Consider the following 22,205-nt stretch of genomic DNA (forward strand, 5'->3'; position numbering starts at 1 on the left):
GCTTGTGTACCTAAGTGTAAAGCAGGGATTTTTTATGTCTCCACTCCCAATACAGATATGGAAAACCTAGCTCCCAGAAAATAGTGCTCCATTTTTCTTGATGTGACATTTAAGAAAATATCATAATAATATCATAGCACCAAGCCCCACTTCCCCAGTACCTGTGGCTGAAACTTACTTGCAATTTTCATTTGCATGAGCCATTTCTCCTATCACACAGAGCATACAGCAAACAGCTGATTAGCCCTTAAACGAACAGGACGATCCAAGAATGATGCGTTATGTGTGTGCTAAAGGAGATCTTGCTGGATAAATAAAAGGTTGTTCATTTATTTATGATGCAAAAATCCATTGTGCATCCAGCTGAAAGAATCATCAATCATTTATACAGAACGCCCTGTCTCCAAATACAGCTTTTCATGTGCATGAGTGCATGTCTGTTTCTATCAGTTTAAAATGTGTCATTTGCTTTTTGAGTCTGGTGGATGTTCTGTCTCAAAGCACGGGGCATTGTAGTAACTTGTCCATCTGATGAAGGATTTATAGTTTATTTTACACCAGTTTCTTCTGAATCTTCTGTTACCCTGTAGCTAAGTGGCCAGGAATCATGACAGATGAGTATCAAGAGTTCATTCATTCACCAGCACACGCATTCTCCTCCGCTCCCCCAGATAGAATTACTCTATCAGTAAGCCACTGATTATATGGGAGCAGACACCTTCTCAGGCACCACTGGCTTATGCCAGCCCTAGTGAGAACATGACGGGAGAGACATCACTTCTTAAATGTGTGTGATAGCCCCTGAACTCTGACTTTCCCTCTTGACCCATCACATCACATGGCCAGATCAGACATCTGGTTCCTCTGGTCTGTGTGTGGAAAATGTAGACAGCTGGAACAGAGAAGGCCACAGCCTGCTGGTAGCTTCCTTCGGGGGTTCCTTCATTCCCCAGTACAACCACAGCAGCACCTCTGCCTTGGCCCTCAAGGAAGGGCTGCATGGGCTAGGAATGACTCTGCTTCCAGCCAGGTCTTAGGGACTTTCTTGATACAGAGTGTGTGACATCCTCCTTCATTAAAGGTTTGGGTGGCTGGCTGTCAAAGACTCAAATCCAGCACAGCTTTGAGGCACTGGAGCAGTGCCAAAAGAAGAGTTCTTGGATTCCTTACCCAGCATCTCCAGGTGACCGTGCCACACCCAGGTCCCTCGCTGAGTTTGAGGTACTCCAGGACTGGTGTCCAGGGCTCGGATTTTTCTCTGGCCAAGCCTATTGAGAGGAGCACAGCCAATTAACAGCCTGCAGCTGCCTCCCTTTTGGATGCATTGGGCTTTCATGCTGAGATGCTCCTGCCAGGCTCCTAGCCAATGACGGACCGCAGAGGGGGGAAATCGGGGCTGGGCATTTCTTCACTGAGTGTTGCTGCCTTGTTGGGCAGCCTGGGCTCTGGGGATGCACATCAGGAAGACATTCTCAGGGCTACCTTGCAGTTTGAGGTCCTTCCGATGTGATCTTCCTACCTTCCCATGTCCGGCCACAGGAATCAGAATTGCATCCGGCTCCAAAGGCTCTTCCCACCTACACATGCTCTCTGCTTCATTGGAGGACAAGCAGGCACTTCCCTTAATAAATCTCTACTACTTCCAATTCTGTGTCCATGTCTGCTTTCCAGAGGACCTGCTCTCTTCTTCCTTCGACTTCCTATGCTCCTCCAGATTCCTGCCTACATCCCCTGTATCTGCCCACACAATAGCCCTGTTTTCTTCTTTTTCTTTTTGGTGGTGGAGTGGAAAGAGTTAGAGATCCTATTCCTTTCGAGCTTAAGTCATTAACAACTGCCAAACTGGTTGACTTGCCCAACCATGTCCGATCTGCAGGATAGGTACTGATACCCTGTCATGAAGTTGGCGTACTCCTGCCTCCACTCTCCTCATAGAGTAGATTACTCTTTTTAGTGGAAATAGTAAAAACTACATTAAAAAAAACAAGATTTGTTTATTTGTTTGAAAGGCAGAATGACAGAAAGAGGAGGAGAGACAGAGAGCAAGAGATCTTCCATCCTCTGGTTCAGTTGCAAATGGCTGCAACAGCCGAGTTTGGGTTAGGCTGAAACCAGCAGCCTGAAACTCCATCCAGATCTCCCACACAGTGGCAGGGGCCCAAGAATTTGAGCTGTCACCTGTTACTTTCCTGGGAGCAGTAGCAGGGAGCTGGATGGAAAGTAGAGCAGCTGGGACTTGAATTGGTGCTCAAATAGGATGCTGGTATTACAGGTGGAGGCTTAGCCTACTGCTCCAGAACACTGTCCCACCCCCAATCCCCATTCCTCTTTACCAAGAAGGAACAACCTTTGCTATCCAGTGGCTTCAGGATGAGTTGAACTATTGCTCCCAAATCAGAGCCCTCACCACCAAACTTATCATTGCTTCTCGTCTAAAACCTGTTTTAGAAGCAGGCTTTGTGGTACAGTGGGTAAAGCTGCCACTTGGGATGCCTGCACCTCATACCTATGCTCCTGGGATCAAGTTCCACCTCCACTTCCAATCCAGCTTCCTGCTAATGTTCCTGAAGCAGCAGATTATGATCCAAGGACTTAGCTTCCTGCCATACCCATGGGAGACTCAGATTGAGTGATCGTTTCCTGACTTCTGTCTAGCTCAGCCCTGGCTTTTGTGGTCATTTGGAGAGTGAACTAATAACTGGAACATCTGTGTGTGTGTGTGTGTGTGTCCGTCTGTCTCTCCCACATTCTCTGTCACCCTGTCTTTCAAATAAATGAATTTTAGAAAAAACAAAATCCCTGGTAAAATGGTTGTTCTGTTACTGCTCATAATTCCTGCTTCCAGAGATCTCATTAAAGTCATAATGTGTGAGGAATTTCTATGGTATTTGGGATGCTGCCTTTAATTAGCTATAGATTTTAGATAAGCGATTCCATTTCATTGGCTTCAGGTTTCTTATCTATGTTTACTAATTTATAGTGCCTGAAAGTGTTTGCTGAGAAATCAATTCATATAATACATGAATAGTTATTTTTCTTTTCTATTTTATGGATTATATAGGTTTTTTAAAAAAATGCTTGCTGGGGCCAGCGCTGTGGTCTAGTAGGCTAAGCCTCCACCTGCAGTGCCAGCATCCCATATGGGCACTGGTTTGTATCCCAGCTGCTCCTTTTCCAATTCAGCTCTCTGCTATGGCTTGGGAAAGCAGAAGATGGCCCAAGTCCTTGGGACCCTGCACCCATGTGGGAGACCCAGAAGAACCTCCTGGCTCCTGCCTTCAGATCAGCCCAGCTCCTGCCATTGTGGCCATTTGGGAGTGAAGCAGTGAATGGAAGATCTTTCTCTCTCTCCCTCTCTCTGTAGCTCTACCTCTCAAATAAATAAATAAAAATATTTAAAAATAAAAAAGAAGATGCTTGCTGAATCAAGAAATCAATTGCATTCAGATTTTCTAATTATGGAAGTGAAGAAGGTCAAGTTGTGTTGAAGATGTTCTAAGAAGGTCAGAAAGGGGTCATTTTCCTGCCACCAAACTATATTCACTCCTTATTGTGCACATTCACACACACACACAGACACACTCCTTCCATTTGATAATTTACTTTCCAAATACCCAACGGTAAAGGTCTTTAGTAGAGAAAATAAGATTAGCCATAGCTATAGTTTGAATATTCATCCCCTCAAACTCATGCATGAGTTCAGGGACGAAAGTTTTACATACTACAAGGATGGAAATTTAACCCAGGTTATGGTGTTCTGTGGGAAGTGATGAGATTAGACCCTTAGGATGGAGCCCCCACTATTGGATTCTGGTGGATTCAGAAGGATAAAGACTACATAGATTTATAGACATACGTGCTCCCTGTGCCCTAATATGTGACACTCTGGGCGAGTTCAGGACTCTGCCAGCAAGAATACCACCATCACAGACTGAAGCAATGCCCATCCTCCAGTTTTCTGTTAGTGAGAACACCATCAGCAGAGCCCACACCAGTGGGGCTGCCCACTCTCAGACTCTGAACCTTCAAAGCCATGAGCCAAAATAAAACTCTTTTCTTTATAAAGGATTCTATCTCAAGGGTTTTGTTACGGTAATAAAAAGTTGATTGATACAGCCTTAGAATGTAAAGTCACATTTCTTGCAAAGACAACTCTGTGGCCTGAGATTAGCATTCATTCATGGAGGATCCAACAGATGCAAGGCATCAGGAAGAGCAAAAAGAAGGAATCCATATTCTGTTTGCCCTACCATGGGGGCTTAAATTGGCCACCTGATGTACAATACACTTCATCTCTCTCTCTGCAGCCAACTTGTCAGTAGTTTGACTTCAGAACAAGTGAGAAGAAAAAACAGATATATTTTTTTAAATTATTTATTTGAAAGGCAAAGTAATGGGGTGCGGGTAGGGGTAAAAGAGGGGGTAGAGACACTTCCAGTTCTAAATAGTTGCAATAGCTGGGGCTGGGCCAGGCCAAACTGGGAGTCTGGAGCTCCAATATGGATTTCCCATATGGGTGGCAGGGGCCCAAGCTCTTGGGCCATCATCTGCTGCCTTCCCAGGCACATTAGCAGGCAGCTGGATCAGAAGCAGAGCAAACAGGACTCAAACCATTGCTTGTATGGATGCTTGCATCACAAGCGGCAGCTTAACTCCCAGAGCCACAACACTGGCCCCAATACACAGATTTTGGTAGGTGTATTAGCTTTTCAATGCATAAGAAAATACTTGAGGCAGGCTAAGTTTATGAAAGAAAGAGGCGTATTTTGGCTCATGGTTCTGGAAATTCATAGTCCACAACTGGGCCGCTCCATTGGCTTGGAGTCTGGTGATGGTGTTCTTGCTAACAGAGCCCCAAGGTAGCACAGAGCATCACACGACAAGACACAGGAAACAAGCTTGTCTGTATCTCCCTCTGTATGCCTCTCCTCATAAAGCCATCAGGATTTCATTCTAGAGGCTCCATCCTAGTGACCCAATCCAATCCGACTTCCCAACTCTCAGTACCATAGTTACATAAAGTTTCTACTCTCTTAGTACCATTAAAATAAGACTTTGAGATTTACCTCCTTTATGAGTTTGGAGGACATCTACGCTTAAAATAAATCATAGCAATAGGTGACTCAAAATAGAGGCAGAAGCCACAGGGTAACATTAGATTTTCTTAGTCCTGGACTCTTGTTCTTGCCACGTTTCCCAATGCCTGCTCTAATATTGCTTGTATTAGCTTTTCCAGAAGGACTTGTCTCCTGGCTCACACACTGTTGTTTCAAGGGACCACCCTTTTCCTAGCTACTAGCTACCCTCACTATTAAATCCCTAGCTCCCGAGACTGATGGAATGCTGCCCGCTCTCTTTTGATGGAAACCATATGTTTGCGACTTCATGTCAGTGTCAGATGGCAAGAAACAGAAGAGAAGTGATGGCTTCTTGATCTAAAGAGAGTGTGCTTGCCTCAGGCTCATCAAGTTCAGTCTTAAAACCTACTGGGGTTACCCATTCAGGAACTCGATATAAAAACATCCCTTTTGCTAAGATTTGCAATCACTCTTGGTTTTTCCAGACAAAGAGTCTAAAGAGTCATCTCAAAACTGCAGGCAGGTGTTTAGCCTCAGAGTTAAGCCATTGGTTGGATGCCCATGTCTCATGTGGAACTGCCTGGGTTTAAGTCATGATTCTGGCTCCTGACTCTAACTTCCTGCTGATGAAGACAATGGGAGACAGTAGTGATAGTTCAGGTGTTTGGGTTACTTCCATCCACATAGGAGACCTGGATTGAGTTCTTAACTCTTGGCTTTGACCTGACCCAGCCATGGTTGTTGTGGGCATTTGAGGACTGAACCACTAGTGGATAGGAAATCTCTCTCTCTCTCTCTCTCTCTCTCCCCCTACACACACCTTCAAGCAAATTAATTAATTCATTTTAAAAACTGAAACAGTCTAAGCATCATGTCACCCACCCCGACACTGCACCCTATAAAGAAATGGTTCATCTAGAAGTCATGGAGGATAAATCTGGGCTTTGTTCATTACAGTTGTGGAAAATACTTTTCACACAACCCCCAGAGTCACCTTCAAGTGCCTGTGGCTAATTAAAAAAAAAAAAAAAAAAGAGGGCCTGGGTGGGCAGAGTCCAGGGCCAGGGCCACCTTCTCGGGCCAGAGCATTGGAAGGGCATAAAGACCCCCATTGTTTACACTGAGCCTCTTTGATGCCCGGTCAGGAAGCCCCCTTCACAAACAAAGTCGCCTCTACCAGCCCTTGGGGACCTGGGGAATACATTCACCGGGCCTCTGGTCGGCGTGTTTAGACTCATGCCACACCGAATTTCATCTGGGAGGGAAAGCTGTTTCAGATGACCATGAATAGCAGCTTTCATCAGCTGTCACTTCCCATTACAGCCAGCATGACATGGAAATGTACTAGAAGCTGCTAGGGCCCTGCGGAGGGAGCAGCTCTGGCTATTCTAAACATTTCTTGACTTTATTTGTCCTTTGTTAAAAAAAAAAAAAGGTAATCAGGCTATTGCCTTCTCTCCTCCTCTAACCTATATCCATCTGACTTTTGGGGTCACAAAACTGGAGTGCCTTAGGCCAGCCCTGAGGGACACAGACACAGATACCTCTCTACATTATTTGTGGAGTTTCAGTGTAGTGGTCTTCCCATTGAAGCCAGTAGCTGTGTGCCCCGGTGTCTTCATGTGGGCTTGGCCCCAAAGAAACAGATCACATTTTCAGTACTACAAGGGATGGAGTGACCCCACTGTGAGCAGGGGTTCATATTATTCTTGTTGTTAGGAGGGTAGTGGTGGGCTTATCTCAGTGGCTCTCGGAAAATCTACTCCCCCCAAAACAGGGGATACAGGTGCAGTTTGCCAATTTCCACAATTTAAAAACTCCCTCTTGGATAGACCTCAGGCTACCCACATGGCATCACTGAATGTGAGTCTCTAAAGTTAAGAAGGGAAGTAAACAATTGGACATAGTGAGCCTTTAGGAGTCAGCTCTAGCATATGGCTGGCTCATGGGCTGATTAGGTTATTATACAAAGATGTTTGATGGGCAGAGTCTCAGGAACTTCTCAATGACCTGTGTTCTTCAGGCAACACACAGAGTGAAAGGGGTCCTACCTAGATGATATGATATGCTTTAAGTTCCAGCCTACGACCTGACAGTAAGAAGAACCCCTTACTGCTTACTCAAAATGTTGCCACAGATAGCATGGACAGAAGCTGTCCTGTTTTGAACCTTGCGATGCTGCTTAGGGGGCAGAGTAGATTAAGCTGCACTTGGAACACCTGCAGTGCATACTGGAGTGCCTGGGATGGAGTCCCATCTCCACTTCTGATCCAGCTCCCTGCTAGTGCACACCCTGGGAGGCAGCAGCGAAGCTCAAATACCTACCACCCACAAGGGAGACATGAATGGAGCTCCTGGCTTTGGCCTGACTCAGCTCTGACCGTTGAAGATATTTAGGAGAGTGAACTAGTAGATGGAAGATCTCCCTTTCTCTCTCTCTTTATATATGTGTGTGTGTTTCTCTCTTTCAAATAAATTAAGATAAATTACAATGCTACTTAGTTATGGAGAAAAGCAAAATTGGGAACCATACCATATCCATTCAGCCCTGTTAGAAATCACCAAATTCTAATTGCTTAGTAAGCAAAAGAAGGAACCCAAGTTCTTTCAAAGAGAAATAATCCTCACCAGTTATTTTCCATAGAAGTTGGTATGATTAAAGCAAACTTACATGAAAGCAACTCTACTCCCCTGATCACCACTGAGCAGGGTCTGTTCAAGGATCTTGAGGACTGGCGCTTGATTCCAAAAAGCAACTGTATATGGGCTGGGGATCTTGGAAGTTAATGGCCTTCAAGATGATCCAGGCAAATGCTTTCCGATGGGGCTCTCCTACTGTATGGCGGCAAAATGGCCCAGTTGGGTCCTTTTTTGGGGGAAGACATACATGTAGGGTAAACACAGAGGAGTTGAGTTGTTTGCCCTCAGTGCATCTTCTGTGTAGTGTGAGAAGCTGCTTTTCTGGTAACTTATGAAATGTAGGGAACATCTACTGCCATAACAACTGGGTCCCTGCCCTCTTTTCCTAATGCCTTCTTCACAGGACCCATGTGTGTCTCTATTTTATTCCAGAGCAAGCCCAGGCCGGCACTCAAGGAACTGCAATTTAGGAATAGGCAACTTGGCTGCAGATAACTTCTCGTATGGAGAAGTTAGTGGCAGAGAATTTGAAGCATCACTGAAGTTCTCAGGTGATGGACTATGGGAAGAAAGGGAGACAGCGTGAATACACATCGTTGCAATTCGGTCTTGGACCACTTAGAGGGTAAAGACTTATGGAGGAGTTAGAGGGGCAAGGAGCATGGGACCACATTCCAGAAAGCATGTACTAGCTTATTGGAGTCAGAGGCACATCTACCATAGTGTGATATAGGGAGAAGGAGAAAGAAATCGAGAGAAATCACAGAAAACAATGTCAGAAAATAGTTGTTGAGACTAGAGCACGGGGAGATTTTACGTGGTCATCCGAGAGGCTACATTTCACACACTAATAATAATGACTAATTAATAATAATAACTAATAATGACCTCATGGAAATATTTGGCCAGAAGGGAGAGGCTCAAGAATCTTCAGAAGAGTACTGTGATGATAGTATGAAGCCAGGACCACAAAAGAAATAAGATCCTGCTTCCCTAGTCTACCCAGATACACAGTCCAACACTGGAGGTCTTTCAGATCCGAATGCCATTGGTATTAAGAAATGACAATGGAGATGCTATCTGGTGTCGATGAAAAGGACATGAGAGAGCTGCCATCCTAGCTCTGGAGGTAAGCGAATTCTGCCAGGACCTGTTTCCAGGGCTTGGGCAACTGCCATGGGGAAAGGTGATGCCTACTTAGGTCAAACTGTGCAACAGGTAGAAAGGCGGGGTGAATAAGCAAAGAGAGTGGAGATTGTAGGACTCGTTTGTCAAATTTTTTCTTGAGTTTCTTTCTCTATAAAAGCAGAGTCTCGGCCGGCGCCATGGCTCAATAGGCTAGTCCTCCGCCTGCAGCACCAGTACATCTAGTCCCCGTTGGTGCGCCAGATTCTGTCCCGGTTGCCCCTCTTCCAGTCCAGCTCTCTGCTGCGGCCTGGGAAGGCAGTGGAGGATGGCCCAAGTCCTTGGGCCCTGCACCCGCATGGGAGACCAGGAGAAGCCCCTGGCTCCTGGCTTCGGATCAGTGCGGTGCGCCGGCCGCAGCAGCCATTGGAGGGTGAACCAACGGTAAAGGAAGACCTTTCTCCCTGTCTCTCTCTCTCTCACTGTCCACTCTGCCTGTCAAAAAAAAAACACAGTCTCTCTCTGTCTCTTAAAAAAAAAAAAAAAAAACCAAAAACAAAAACTGATATCTCTTCTGTAACAACCATACTCTCCAAAGAATAAAGTTAGAAATGGAAAAGATTTGTCAGAATTGTTGGAAAAATAAGTTTAAAAAAAAAACACCTACACTGTGCCTGACATTAGGAATTACTCAGAAATGCTCTGTTTACTATGAGTGCTTCAAGGTTGAAACTTTCAAGTACAAAGCCCCCTGTGGTTCCAGAGGTGGTGGACCAGAGGTTGAGAGCGAAGGCTCCAGGGCCAGGCTTTCTAGTTTGCAGCCAGGCCTTAAGGCTTGCTTCTTCCATAAGCTTGAACAAGCACATGGTTCCTTTGTGCCTCAGTGTTACCCTCTCGCAAGCTGAGGTTGCTAAGAGACCCACCACTAAAGGCCGTTGGGAACACTGAGTGAACCAGCTCATGAACTTGGAAGAGTTTGAAACACATAATAAGCACTCAATAAATATTATCCAGGAATACCGGTCAACTCACTTCACAGAGCATTCAACCAGCCTTTATCCCATGGAAGTTTAATGCCATCGGACATCCAGAAGAGAGCCAGGACAATGCCATGCCACTGGAATCTACCTGTAGTGTGGTCCCTGCTGCTCATCAAAGATACGGTCTTGATTAAGCCTGTTTTAGTCTGTCTGTCTGACTGTCAGAGTTACCCAGGGTGGTTGCCCCAGGTCTTTCTGTCTTCCCTTTGTTTTCTTGCTCCTGGGCAGTCCCAATCCTCTGCCGGGGGATGTGATGATGTAATGGGACTGTGTTTGGAAGTGTGATGACAGGAGCACAGAGAACACCTTCCTCCCAGAACATCCCTCCTTCCTGGCTTTAGTTTGCTTCCTGCTTCTGAGATAGAAGAGCAGAGTACACTCTCATACTAGGTGAAAACATGATTTAGAAAGCCAAAGTTCCAAAACCTGCAGAAGCACTTAAAGCCACATCATGTCAAATGATAAAATACATTATCATTTGGGGACAACGTTGTGGTGCCACCTGCAAAGCCACCACCTGTGACGCTGGCATCCCATATGGGTGCAGGTTTCTGTTGTGGTTGCTCCACTTCCGATCCAGCTCCCTGCTACTGGTGTGGGAAAAGCAACTGAAGATGGCCTGAGCACTTGGGCCCCTGCAAGCCACATGGGAGACCCGGATGAAGCTCCCGGCTCCTGGCTTTGGTCTGATCAAGTGCTAACTGTTGAGGTCAATTGGGGAATGAATCAGCAGATGGAAGATCTCTGTCTCTGTCTCTTCTCTCTCTGAAACTCTGACTTTCAAATAGATAAGTAAATCTTTCTTTAAAAAAATCAATAAAACTAAAAAACAAATAAATAAAAACAAAAACAAAAGATGATCCTTAGGAGGAGCTTGGGCACTGGCAGTGCGGAAGCCCCTCCCATGTGTGCTTTGGTGGGAAAGAGCACAGAAGCGGACCACTTAACCCTGAGCCCGGATGCTCCCCAACAATGTGAAGAAACAGGATTCGGTTTCTTTCTTCTCATCCTTGATGACTGGGTTAACTGAAGCGAGAGTTTCTAGTTGACAAACACGAGTCAGAATAAACCTCCAAGCTAAGAGAACAATCAGAGTGTAAATTATTCCCCTGAAGTTGGAAGCATGAGGATACTTCAGAATGTTCATGGAAAATAGGGAATGAAAAAATACATTTAGTTTGCTTTGAAAATGTTGAAATCCATGCTTATCAGAGCTCTTTGAGAAGTTCATGAAAAACGTGTAATACGACAAAACTGCACATGGATTTAAACATTTTTTGTACCAAGGTATGCATTTTTCAAAGACTTTTTGGAGATTTCTTATAAGCCTGGATTTCAAAAAATTTTGCAGCAAAATACACTTATTTTTCTTCCCATTTTCTGGGAATATTTTGAAGCATATTTAAGTCTGATATGTGGGAATGCAAATTTAAGTCTGATATGTTGAGTTCTGTGTGGTGGGCATTCAGTTTTCTCCTTCATACTTGTTTGGTTTTCAAGGTTTGCAGATGGCAATACAGGTGAGATATGTGAGATGGCAACAAAAGTGAGGTGGAATTAGAGCATAGCCTCGTCAGACAGTGCCTGGGGCCATGCAGCCACCTCCTGAGAGCTAGAGTCTTCGAGGTAAGCATCCTTTAGGATGTCATAAACCAGAGCCAGCAGCAAACCAGCAAGGACTCACAGAAAAAAAAAAATCATACTTCCACCAGGGTCACAATGTAGAATCTTAATGACAATTATAGAGTTTTATAAAAATGCTAAAGAATTAAACAAAACAAGGCACCCTCTCATCTGTCATGGATTGCCACTGTATTCTCCTTCTTAAATTTTTATTTATCTATTTATTTGAGAGGCAGGAAGACTTAGAGGGGAAAAGGAGAGACAGAGAGAATACCCATCTGCTGTTTGGCCAGGGATTGGCCAAACAGAAGTCGAAAGCCACCAATGCAATCCAGGTCTCCAACATGGGTGGCAGGGAGCCAACTACTTAAACCATCACCTGCTGCCTCCCAGGGTGCACATTACCATGAATCTGGAACCAGAAGCAGAGCTGAGGTGCAAAGCCAGGCACTCTGATGAGGAATATGAGTGCCTTAACCCAGCATCTCAACTGTGGGCCAAAGACCATCCCCAGATTACTACTGTTTTCAATACCTGAATTAATAAAGGAAAATTCACTTCTGTGATTCAGTCATCTGAGCAGCTGGTGCTCACTGCTGTCCATTATAGATCTCTGCCGAGAGACCTGGATCATCCCACCCACTAGGAACTTCTGGGGTTGTCTGAGTGATGTCCTTTGTGTGGCAAGGTTATCCTATGGGAATAAACCAAGTAAGAGTCTCACATTCAAACCAGCTCATATCTCACAGCCCTTGATTCCTTTGTCTCTTCTGAAGCTCCTGGGGATGACACTCTGAACTGTGTTGTCTCCTTTGGTCCTTTGCATTTTCTTTCACTTGACTCGTGTTGTCCTACCAGGATAAGTTTGGTCAAGGCACATAGTAAAATCCTTTTGTTCTTAACTTAGCTCACTTCTACAACTAGACCCTACTAAAGCCTACACTCTGGCTCTAGGGAGATCAAACATCTCTCTGTCCTCACATCATTAGTGATTTGAAGTAACATTGGAAAGAACATCTTACACCAACCCTTGAGCTATACCCAATGCCCTCCCAAGGTGTTAGGAAATTTAACAATTATTGCAATACAATTCAACAGTGCTCATTTCTTCTTCCCAACTCTTGAGACTCAGTTATTGCATATGGGCACCCAAAGCTCTCTATACCGAGTCCCCAGATAAGGCAGAAAGCACCAAGCAAACATTGTTGACCACACAGATTCAACTACCCTTGGGTCCTGTAGGTTGTGGCTCGAAGTATAGTCTACCAGGATAGGGGGGCATGAAGGTGAGGGTGAGAGAGTCAGGAAGTCAAACCAAATGACATCATTCTGGCTAACTGTAGAGTCTACACAAGTAGGCTTAGGTTGGCATCTAGAGGTCTGAACCAGAGGTGACTGAAGGTTGGAATTGTTGGCTGCATCCAGAACTTCCAGTGCAACTACTGGGTCCTTCTTTCTCCAAACTGTCTCCCATCGTAAGCAGATGATGTCAGTGGGCTCCTGAGTGGAGTCTACAGCTGCAAGGATAGGGCTAAATGCTCCTGGCTTTCTTGTGGAGGATCTGTTGTCAGGATTTGACCACTGAGGTAAAAACTGGAAGTGACTGCTTAGGGCTTTGTCTAGGTCTTCAGGAAGCTGGAAGAGTTAAATTTAGAAATCTTTCTGGATTCCGAGATGAAATCGAGTTGAAATGTAGAAAAAGTAATGACGACTGCCTGTGTTGCCTTTGACATTTTATTGACAGTCTTGAGCATTTGTTTATGCTCCTGGCCACTTATTGAATTCTTGGATTTTGGCTCGGGGCAGTGTGAGCAGAGGTTGGGAGAGGATTGAATTTCTTTGGCTGTAAAGTCCCAAGGTGTTAGAAAATTTCACAATTAACGCATCCCCTATTTTTTCATGGAAAAAGTCATGTAGGTTGTGGATATACTCAGGATTGAAACAAAACATTTTTATTGATGATAATTAGAATTGCTGATTTTGTTAAGTTTTTTTTTTGTTCCCCTTTCTCTATTTTCTGCTGAAAGGCTGGGATGAAAACAACAAAAAAGACCCAATAATTTGCCATCATCTCACTTTCCCATTTACAGTCCCTGGGAGTGCTGCAATGGATAGCCCGAAGTCACAAGGAAAGGGAATGATGTGCCTGCTGGGCCTGGTTTGGAAGTTGAAATCTTGGAACACTTCATAAATCTGGGAGAGCTGTTGGCCAACCCCTGGCCTCTGATCCATTGGTCAGGTTGAATCACACCTTTCCCATAAGGTCTCAGATGTAAAACACAAGTCATTGTGCAAATAAGCAGGCTCCCTCTCTCACTGCTCTATTGAAAAGAGGTCACAGTGTTGTTCACCCATTCTTTTTATCTTTAGATTGTCAAAGGAGAGAGGTAGATAGGAAAAGGATTGTGACAATGTCCATCAGCAGCTAAAATCTGAAAATGTGATAGAAACTATGACCCTTTGGGGCTTCAAGACTACAGCTCAGTCCACTACACTGCATTTCTCACCAAGAGTGTGATGGCAAAAATCACTTTTCTTAATTGCCTTTGATTGTAAGGAAGTTGCAAATAGCAAGCAAGTCTGGCGATTCCTAGCCTCACCAGTAGTGAATGAATCAACCCTTCTATCCTTGGATACTGTTGGCTTTAACCAGCGATAGGAGAGGGATTTATTGGGGCAGATGGCTATGATATAGGACGCCAGTGTACAAAATCTCCTCTGGAGCTGGAGAGTTGTGTACCCACTGGGGCAGCCCAGTGCTGTGGAACAGATGTATTTCCTGCCCTGGTTACTTCACTTGGGTTCTGTAACTCAAGAGGTCCCTGATGACAAATTCCTCCAACACTTTTAAAACCACATTTCCCATGAAGGTCTTTCTGAGGTGAAGGAAAAGTTAGCGGGAGGCACTGTGAGAGGTGGGGTCGGGTTGCACTGGGGAAGTTTATTATGATTCACACAATGCTGGGGACCCTGCAGACAGATCCACTTTGCCACGACATGGTGAGCGTGGTGCTGAGTGAGTCTGCCAGCTCCTTCACACGCTTGTCCCTGGAGCAGAGGCAGAGCTCCACCCAGCCTGGGGTGGGAGTTGGACTCAGCAGTTAGGATGCTGATTGGGATGCCTGCAACCCACGTCAGAGTGCCTGACTTTGAGTCCTGGTCCTGCTTCCAGTTCTAGCTTCCTGATAATGTGCACCCCGAGAGGTAGCAGCTGATAGTCCAAGGATTTGGGTCCCTGCCAATCATGTGGGACCCTCACATGGAGTTTTGGGCTCCTGACTTTTGGCCTGAACCAGCCTTGGCTACTGCAGAAATTTGGGCAGCGAACGAAGGGATTAAAAAGTGTGTGTGCACATGTCAATCTCTGTCTCTCTGCCTTTCAAATAAATAAAAGCCCTATCAATTTTTTAAAAATTCCACCAAGCCCACACAAGGAAGTCTGTGTTAGGGGTTAAAGATGTCGCCCAAGTCAGCAACAGGGTAGCAGATTGGCAGTGTTAAGATGAATTATAAAGGTAGTTACTATTTACCAAGTACCTATACCAAGCACTATTCTAAGAACTTGACACATATGTAACTGTATTGAATACTTATAATTCTAGAAATATGAAGCTTTTGTTACTCAATCACATGTGAAAAATAAGCAAGTTAAAAATACTGTAATCTGGTTCTTTGATCTGTAGGAAACCCAGATAACTTTCCAGTATCTGTAGGTCAGTTATAGGACCAGAAAGCAGAGACATAATAAAGCTATAAACATGCATGATAAAAGAAGTCTACCTGTTGCTTCTCTCTACAAATGCCTGAAACAGCTGGGGCTGGGCCAGACCAAAGCCAGGACCCTGGAATCCCATCCAGGTCTCTCATGTGGGTGGCAGGGAGATAGCCATCCCGCACTATCTCCCAAGATGCTCATGGCAGGAAGCTGGGTCAGAAGTGAAACCAGGACTCAAACCAAGACACTCCAATGTGGGAAGTGGGTGTCTTCTGAGCCAAACATCTGCCACCGACTGGTATTTTTATATGAAGACAGAGGTTTTCAGGCCGAGAGGACACAGATACACACAGAAGGAAGACAGAAGCAGAATCGGAATGATGCACTACCAAAGATTCCAGCAACCACTGGAAGCTATGAGAACAGCATGGAACAGATCCTCCCTAGGAGCTTCTAGAAGAGTTAATCCTGCCAACACGTTGGTTTCAGAGTTCTGGCCTCCTAAAAGATGAGAGAATAAAATTGTGTTGTTTAGTTCACTCAGTTTGCAGCAATTTGTTATGGTAGCTCTAAGATAAAACATAACCACCTTGAAAAGTGAATTAGTGATCCAAGTTCTTAAGATCCCTCAATCTGAGTTCTTTAAGATCATAAGCAGCCAGGACAGTGTTAGCGATATGCTAGGCCAAAAGAGAACATAAACAGTATTGTGAATGTGCATGTATATGTACCAATATAAACCATATAAAACTAGCCATAACAGTGAACAGATGGTGAGTAGGGTTTATTACTAGATGTTAACTGGAAGACATAGTACTGTTTTTGTTATGGAACTAGGCCTAGATATTGTGACAGTGCTGCTTGGAACATCCCCTGCTATTGCACAAGAACAAAACTCATCATCCTTAAAGAAAACTCGCTTCCATAAACCAACAAAGCAAAGACAATATAATCATAAAAATAGTGAATGTGGAGTAGGCATTTGGTCTAGTGGTTAATCTGCTGGACTGGGATGCCCATGTTTCATATTGGAGTGCCTAGGTTCAAGTCCCGGGCCTGCTAAAGATTCCAGCTTCCTGCTAATGTATCCCTTGCAAGGCAGCAGGTCTTGGCGCAAGTATTTGGATCAACTGCCACCCACATGGGGAACCTGAATTGAGTTCCCACCTCCTGTCTTTCAGGATGTAGGCATTTAGGAGTGTTAATCAACACATAAGGGTTCCCTCTACCTCTATCTCTGTCTCTCTCCATCTATCTGCCTTTCTGCTGTCTAAAAAAAAAAAAAAAGCCAATTAATTAAAAGAGAGGCAAAGTAGATAAAGAATGGAATGAGGGCAGATGGGTCAAAAAGAAAACACAGATCAAAATGAAGATTTACACTTAACTGTACCAATAATCGCATTCAATGCAAATGGTCTAAATACTCAAATTAAATTGCAGATGTTGTCATAATGGATAAAAAAGTGAGACCCAAGAAAAGTACTAAAAAGATGAAGACATTCATGAGTTCAAAGTAAAAAGACAAAACAAAAAAGACTTGCCATGTCAACAGTAATCAAAATACAGCTTGATATAAGATAAATATACCTTAACAAATATTATCAGGGATGAGATCACTTTATAATGACAAAGAGGTCAGTTCATCAAGGGAGGATAAAAATCCAAAGTGTTTACATATCTAAGAACAGAACTTCAAATTTGTGAAATGAAACATGATGGAGCTATAAGAAGAAATTGGAAAATTTTGAAGTGTTGGGTGTGTCATTATGTTGATTACAGTGATGGTTTCATGGGTATTTGCATTCCAAGAAACTCATCAAATCATAGGCTTTAAGTACATGATGCTTAATATGTTCAATTATATGTCAATAGAGTTGCTTTAAAGAATAGATGGCGGGGGGGGGGGGAGGGGCAACGCAGTGCTGTAGTAGGTTAAGCCTCCACCTGCATGCCAGAATCACATATTGGTGCCAATTCATATCCCAACTGTTCCTCTTCTGATCCAGCTCTCTGCTTATGGCCTGGGAAAGCAGTGGAAGATGGCTCAAGCACTTAGATCCCTGCACCCATGTGAGAGACCTGGAAGAAGCTCCTGGCTCCTGGCTACTGATCAGCCCAGCTCAGGTCATTGTGGCCACAGGGGAGTGAACCAGTAGATGGAAGACCCTGCTCTTTGTCTCTCCCTCTCTCTGTAACTCTGCCTCTCAAGTTTATTAGTTAATTAATAAAGATAAATTAATTATTTAAATAAAAATTAATTAAAATTATTTTGTTATTAATAAAATGTATTGATAAAATAAATAAATTTAAAATCTAAAAAAGTAGATTGGGAATCTAAAGGAGTGAGCAAGCTATTTAATAAGCTAATATTAATTTGTCTTTATCAGAAGTCAAAGACACTCCCCATGTCTTACATTTTGACTAAAAGAAAGTTAGCTGATCTTCAGGAAAGGAAAGCATATATCCAACTATAAAGTTTTGCTAATTTTCACTTTAAAGAATGTAAGAGTAATGTTAACATTGAAATGATATTATTTTAATCTGGAATTTTGAGATGCTTAAGCATTATATTCTATAAATGAGCATTAAAGAAAGACAGCAAGTCACCCCACATTGTAGGATATGTGAGCCTTTTATTAAATAAAACAAAAAGCACAAACTTTATTTTTTTAAACAGAAATAATGCCAAAGGGGAAATGTCCAACACAAAATATTATGTGCTAGAAAACATACATATTTTACATTGCATAGAAAAGTGACAGAAGATGGCATAGTGACACAACTTAATAAACTTAATCTTCCAATTTTAAGCTTAAATTTTTAATGTAATATTATTGTCTTATTTTTCTGATAGTTTTAAATTTAAATTTACAACATTAAACCTTCACCTTGAATGATTAGAGTGAAAATAACCCACAGAATTGAGAAAATGCTCAAAGAAACATTGTGAATAAAAGATGATTTGGCATGTTTTATAAGAAATAATCAAGATCTATGAAGCTAAAAGAGAAGATAGTACTTTCCTCTGAGAATGGAAATGGTGACTATTTTAACTAGGGAAAATTTGGGATGCTGAGAATATGTTAAAGATTTAAAGTACATAACAGCTATCTTTTTGATGAGTCAGACATTAAAAAGTTATTTTAGAGGAATTTTGAAAGATTTTTGTTTTTTTAAAAAAATTAATGATCACCAAATAGGACTGAAAAATTTGACATTCAAATACAGTAACTTCTTAGTATAGCACATATGTAAATATAATTTATACTTCAATAAATATTAGAAAAAATGGTATCAAACTAACAGCCACACCACAAATGGTCTTCTTTTAGTTCCCTTTCCACTGTAGTGGGAAGAAAATAAACAAAAATGTACACCTAGATAAACTGAACCAAGCTACCGAGGGAAACTCTCAATTTGTTTATTATGAATCTTAATACATTCACAAAAATCCTAAGAATGACCTTTGAAAAATCAGTCTTTGATTTAAGAGAAGGGAGAGAAGCTAACACTGTTTAACCCATTTGATTAATGTATAAAATGTTAATAGTTCTAGTCTGTAAATCCTGGAGCTTGTAAAGTTTTATTTCAAAGCATGTAAATCCTATTCCCTGGTAAATAGCTTCATCTCAAGGCATTGCTGCCAAGGACCCCTTTCATCATGTCCAGATTTCACAATTGTAAGCGAGAATTAATTCCATGACCTCCAACCATCCTGAGACACAGAACATCCCCAACTGATTAACCTAATTTTTATAGTTGTTGATGCTGAGCAACACTCTTGCTAGTACATGAGTCATTTCTCATTAGGCTTTTCCCCCTAAAACTTATCAGTAAAAAAAAAAAAAAAATCAATATTTTGCTAACCACCATATTACCACCCTTCTTCCTCTTCTAACAAAATCACAAAATGTGAATGAAATTGATTCTACGTCAGAAGATTGCTGAGGTGGGATGTGGCATAGACCCTAAATCCATCAGGTCCCTGTGCCCACGATAGTAATATTTTAACAAAAGAAAATACTCTGCTGTATTGTTTTATAGGTATTCCTGGCGGGGGAAGGGGGTGTGTGTCACGGAACATAGGCGCTATTAGGTGTGTTTAGTGATCAAACTGCAAATATCCTCTATGAGCTAAAGCAAAAAACTTAGTCCTTGCCTACAAAAGGCTGGAGCAACCCCTACAGGGTTTTACATTTGAGATGAGCAATCCATTTGATGTGCCTTGCCTTTGAACTTGTTGAGGGCTAGCAACAACTTCAGGAATCAGTTAATCTACTCCCTGATGTGCTGACTGAGACTGTGAGAACCCCCAAAGGATTTATGTAAAATCACACCATAGGATCGGTTGTGAGAAAAACCTGGATCCTGGGGCTGCTACTCACAGATCCTCGCAGCCCTGCAATGGGGAGACCACTGGGTGACTCGGTTTGCTTTGTGTGCCATAACTTCTGGTTGGGAAGCCTAGGTAGTCTTCCTCCTCCCATGAGTTGTTTCAGTGTAAGGGAGAGGGGAGAACTATGAAATGAAGACACCAGACTCCGACGATGGGTTGCCAAAATATTTGGGTTTTTTGCAGCTACTCCAGAGAGTGATTATATCTGGAAGCAGGGCCTTTGTAGGGTGATTAGATCATGAGGGAAGCGCCTTCGTGAATGAAATTAGCAGCCCTATCTATCTATCTATCTACGTATCTATCTATCTACCTATCTATACCTCAAGGCCTGCACTGTGGCCCAGTGAGCTAAGCCTCTGCCTGCTCTTTGTGATGCCAGCATCATATAAGAGCCCTGGTTCCCATTCTGGCTGCTCTGCTTCCGCTGCAGCTCCCTGCTAATGCTCCTGGGACAGCAGCAGAGGATGGCCCAAGTACTGGAGCCCCTCCATCCACAGGGGAGACCCAGGTGGGGTTCCAGACTCCTGTCTTCATTCCGGCCCAACTCCCGGCTGTTAGCGGTAATTGGGGGAATGAGTCAGTGGAATGAAAAATCTCTCCCCTCACCCACAAATACATAAACCTTTAAGGAAAACCAAGCAAAGAGAGACTTCAGAGTGCTCTCTTGACCCTTCTGCGGCATCCGTGAACCAGGAAGTGTCCTTCACCATCATTGCAGCTGCTAGATTCTGGATGTGGATTCCCAGTCTCCAGACCTGCGGGAAAAAACTTGCTGTGGTTTATAAGCCAACCACTTTGCAGCATTCTGTGAGAGCATGACAAGTGGACCAAGGCAATGGGTTTTAATTACTGTTCTAGGGGCAGGCACTGTGGTGTAGCAGGTTCAGCCTCTGCCTGTGGCACCAGCATCCCATATGGACACTGGTTCGTGTCCCGGAGGCTGCTCCACTTTGAATCCAGCTCCCTGCTAATGAATCTGGAAAAATGGAAAGCAGTGGAAGATGGCTCAAGAGTTTGGGGCCCTGCACCCACATGGGAGCCCTGGAAGAAGCTCCTGGCTCCTGGCTTCCGATCAGCTCAGCTCTGGACATTGTGTACATCTGGAGAGTGAACCTGCAGATGGAAAATCTCTCTCTGTCTCTCCCTCTCACTGTCTGCAATTCTGCCTCTCAAATAAATAAAAAAAAACACGTTTTTAAAAAGCATAATAGATTAAAAAATTATTATTCTCTCTTTCCAGTTGCTATGAGCTATTTATTAGAGGACTTTAAGATTTGGAAACTTACAAGGAGTACTAGAACAGGCTTCTACTTTTAAGGTAAAATATTCTTAAAATGCAATGTAATGATCCCAAACTGTGAAAGCTCTTTGCAAAGAAGGCTCAAAGTACTGGGGCACACAGGAATGTCTACGTGCACAGACATGCTTCTGGGGCCGGCATTGTAGTGCAGCTGGTCAAGACGCCGTTTGTGACTCGGACATCCCATGGCAGAGTGTTGATTCAAGCCCTGGCTGCTCCACTTCTGACCCAGCTCCCAGCTAATATGCCAGGGACAGCAGTAGACTATGTCTCATGGACCTGGGCCCCTGCCACCCACATAGGAGACATGGGTAGAGCTTCTAGCTCCTGACTTCAGACCTGGCCCAGCCCTGGTTTCTACAGCCTTTTTAGAAGTGAATCAGTGGATGAAAGATTCTCTCTCTCTCTCTCTTTCTCATTCTCTCTCAGACACTCTGCCTTTCAAATAAATAAATCATTTTTAAAAGATTTATCTATTTATTTGAAAGGCAGAAATACTGAGAGACAAGGTGAGAGAGAATTCTTCCATCCTCTGATTCACTCCTTAAGTGGCCGCAATGCCAGGGCTGGGCCAGGTTGAAGCTACTAGATTCTTCCGGGTCTTCCCCATTGGTGCAGGTGCCAAAGCACTTGGGCCATAGTCCGCTGCTTTCCCAGGAGCATTAGCAGGGAGCTGAATGGGAAGTGGAACAGCCAGGACTTGAACCAGCACCCATATGGGATGCCAGCACTGCAGACAGAGGCCTAACCTTCTATGCCACAGTGCCAGCCCCAATAAATCAATCTTTTAAAAAATCATACTCCTGCTTAGAATAGCTATTGCCTAGAACAAAGGAAATGAGTAAATATAAATTAATAGTAGCCAATATAAAAATAATTTGCTATGTGCCAGGCATATTGGGTGCACTTCACATAATAATTGAACACTCACAACAGCACCATGTTGAGAATGTTGCTATCATCCTGTCTTTATGGATCAGAAAACCAAGGCATGTGGCAATTACGTATTGTTCCCAGTCACATGGCTAGTAATGAGAAAATCTAGAATTCAGACTGAATGAAATTGCAAGTCTATACTCTTAATTAACAATCTGCACTAATTCACAGTAGTAATGATTTATGATAGAATACAGGCTCTTAGAAGAGTGATAGATGACTCAGATGCTACATTCATATATCTAGCTTCCCTCATCACCTGTAGGCCAGTCCTGATCAGTTTTAGCTGACACTGCCAATTGCAATGAACTTGCAAAGTTACTCTTCCTTTCCAACAGAGCAAAGAGAATGG

Source organism: Lepus europaeus, chromosome 18 (assembly GCF_033115175.1).
Source record: "Lepus europaeus isolate LE1 chromosome 18, mLepTim1.pri, whole genome shotgun sequence".
NCBI classification, from domain to species: Eukaryota; Metazoa; Chordata; class Mammalia; order Lagomorpha; family Leporidae; genus Lepus; species Lepus europaeus.